The 3,367-nt window shown below is 39.0% G+C and overlaps 1 long non-coding RNA gene across 1 annotated transcript; it reads right to left on the bottom strand.

Moving 5' to 3' along the window:
* Positions 1-1,453: 1,453 nt before the first annotated feature.
* LOC119364159 lies at positions 1,454-3,361 on the bottom strand. Its single transcript, XR_005174726.1, has 2 exons — positions 2,949-3,361; positions 1,454-2,438 (listed from the first exon to the last, which is right to left on the bottom strand). It is a non-coding gene; the product is annotated as an uncharacterized LOC119364159 (long non-coding RNA).
* Positions 3,362-3,367: the final 6 nt, after the last annotated feature.

The raw sequence follows: 3,367 nt of genomic DNA, 5'->3' as shown, positions 1-3,367 counted from the left end.
AACTTCTTGTTTCCACTCTTTAATAACGAGGAAAATCTGAGTTTTCTATAATCATCGAACTTCTCCATCTTTTTAATATGGACTTCGTGGTTTTATTTTCTTAATCTTTATAATTTGAAATTTTTTTTTTTGAAATCAAATTGCTCCCAAATAATAACCGAACTTCCCTGTGGATTAAGAGAATTATTTTAAAATGCAAAAAAACAATTTTTTTTGTTTCCGAACATGGAAATACAAGGTGAACATATCTCGCAAGAATTTTTGAACTTCCCCGGACAGAGCACATGAACTTCTTGCAACAAACCTTTTAGGCTTTTAGTTTTGTATTCTTTTATTCTCTTCTGAAACGCATTCCGTGTAGTAGTTGAACTTCCACCTGTTTTCACCTTGAACTTCTGTCATGTTTTTCTGTTCGTAATTCCCCACCTATACATCGGAGTTGCACAAAAAATATAGCTTTGCAAACCTGCTAAAAACACATAACGTTTTCTAATACGGTTAAGCTTTTGTTTCGAACAACATGCACCATTTTGTTTTAACCTTTTTTGGAATAAGAATATTTATACACCTTGGAAAGTTGTTGAATATGAGAAACTTTTTAATGTAGAGCATTTTTGTTTTAAATTTGTAATTGATTGAGAGAATTATTTTAATTCACCAAAACAATAATTTTTGTGCGGTTTTGCACATGTAAATACATGGTGAATCTCTCTCACAAGTATTTTTGAACTTCCCCTGGCCAATCACTTGAACTTCTCGCACCAATTTTTTTAGAGTTTACCTTTTATTTCTTTTTTTTTCTCATATGAAACACACACCATGTAGCACGTGAACTTCATGGAAAAATAGGAGTTTTTGTAATAAATGACGAAGTTCTTCGTTATTTCGAACTGAACTTCTTGGTTTATTCATTAGTAACGGAAAAATATGAGTTTTTGTAATAAATATTGAACTGCTCCATTTTTTTGAAATTGAATTTCTTGGTTTATTATTTAGTAACAAGGAAAATCTGGATTTTCATATAAACCGAACTGTTCTACTTTTTTAAAAAATTGAACTTCTTGATTTTTTTTTCAATCTAGACTTCTTTGTTGTTACCATTTGTAATAGAAAATAAAAAAATAATGAATTTTTAACTACTCTATTTTTTAAAAAATAATTAGCTTCCTACATGATAAAACATACACATAACTTTTATATATATCGAACTTCTTGTGTGGATTTACATTTTTTTCGCTGTTAGATTAAACGATCTTTTTTTGTCACATATTTTTTGAACTTTTGCATTTTTTTGTTTGAACTTCTATCTTTTTATACGCAAAAAGAAAAAATAACTACCCATTGCACGAAGACACACAGAACATTTTTTGCATGCATGAACGCAAGTGTGCTCTGAACTCGATCGTGTATGTCATGCAAAAAATTACAGCAAATTAAAATGCACACATAACAATTGAAACACTGATGGCAACATCTTTTTGCAATGTTTAATATTTGGATCCATGAACATAAAATTTGAACTTCCTAATTTACTCCATGAACACAAAAAACAAACGCTATAAAACTAATATGGAAAATAAACATGACAAAACTAGTTTTTTTTCAATTCAGTGTACCGCGCACACACGTGGACAGCACATCCACAATTTCTTTTGGCTGACATCATATGAAAGTGTTTGTTTAATAACTGATTTTTTCACCAATGACCAGTAAATCCGGCGTATAGCTTAGTAGAACTTCACCGATGCCGGCACGTAGCCCTTGTACATGGCGTAGTTCCTGTTTCCCTGCATTGAACTTCTTCAGCTGACACAACAAAGCGTCCACACACAGTTTTGTACCACTACACGATAGGAGGGGAGCTTCTGACATGCCTCAACTAAGAAGCACCGGTTGGGTTCTTCATATCCTGGGGAGAGTAATTCTCAGGTGTCAAATGCGACAATTTACATGAGTTGATGGAGAGAGGATTTGAGCTATCGGTGGCATAACCTTCATATCCGTAGAACAAACAAATCATAAGCATAAGCAATAGGCTGTTATCAAGAAACAAAAAACATGCTAGAGGTTGACAAAAAGAGGCGCCATGGTTGCAGCCGAAGCCGGTGTAGGTGGTTGGCCGCGCCGGTGATGCGCTGGACGAAGGGATTGTTGTCGCCGACAGCGGGCGATGAGGAAGTGAGCAGCTGCAGTGCATGCGGGCCTGACTGGCTTCCATACATTATGCATTGTTGCTACCCAAAATCAGAAATATCTGAAACATGGATGGGATGGGATGGAAGAAGTGCTACGCTGACCATCACCTTCTGTTGTGGACTTCTGTTCGCGATGGCCTCGACCTCCCTGACGCTACGGGGCTGGACTGTGATTGTGTTGGGTCACCGTCAGGGCAATTGGGACTTGGACGGTGCGTCTCTGCACACTTCCACCTCTGAATGCTGTGCAGGTAAGGATTTCATCAAGAGACATATTTAACAAAATGAAAGTACGAATCGGAAGAAACTAAGGAAACTGTACAAACTGTAGGACATACATGGAATGTTGTGTATCTAAACTGATCTGGGCATGCATTGGAGCTTCACGCATATTTACGGGTTTTATTAAAATGACACGTAATTTTTTTTCTGAACTATTTCTTTTGTACCAACTATATTTGAACTATTGATTTTTATATTACTAAACTGCTGTATGTATATGAGTTATATGCGCTAAAAGTTGCTGCTGTTGTACTGATGATATCTTTCTCTTGTCAATAAACTAAAATGTTTGTAATATGGGCAGTATAACTGATGAAAATTCAGTAGAGCGTGCTATTGCATATGAGTTTTTTCTAAGAACAGAAAAAAAGTATGGAATCAACAATACATAAAAGGAGCAACATTTTTCATCACCTAATTCTGCTAAAGGTACGTACAGAGCAGATATTGTAGTCTTTTTGAAAGTGTTACCTTCAGGAGGAGAAGCCACTGGCCGAGGTGAGAAGGAGAAGCACCTTGCCTCCTCGTTGATGCACGACAGTGTGGGAAGCACGGTGCAGGTGAGTGCTACCTGGAGGAAGCTCAGATGGGTGGAGCTGGACGACTGTAGGGAGGGGGAGGGAGTGCTGACCGACATGCCAAGCGGCTAGGTAGAAGCCCCGACGGCGATGAATAGAAGCCAGCCACGCCAGCGGGTCTACTCCTCCGTGCGATGCAGTTCGATCATCCTGAGCGAGGCAGGAGGGAGTTAGAGCACGGCCCTCCGACGGCGGCCCAAACGCAGGTGTGTGAGCGAGGTTCTGCTCCCGACTCCGCGAAGCCCTCCGCTGGATCCACAGCCTGCGGCGTCGGCGATGGGTGGCCGACGGCGGGAGGCGCGTGGGAACCGG

This window comes from Triticum dicoccoides, chromosome 2B (genome assembly GCF_002162155.2).
Source record: "Triticum dicoccoides isolate Atlit2015 ecotype Zavitan chromosome 2B, WEW_v2.0, whole genome shotgun sequence".
Classification (NCBI taxonomy): Eukaryota; Viridiplantae; Streptophyta; class Magnoliopsida; order Poales; family Poaceae; genus Triticum; species Triticum dicoccoides.
This window is presented reverse-complemented; position numbering and strand designations above follow the sequence as displayed.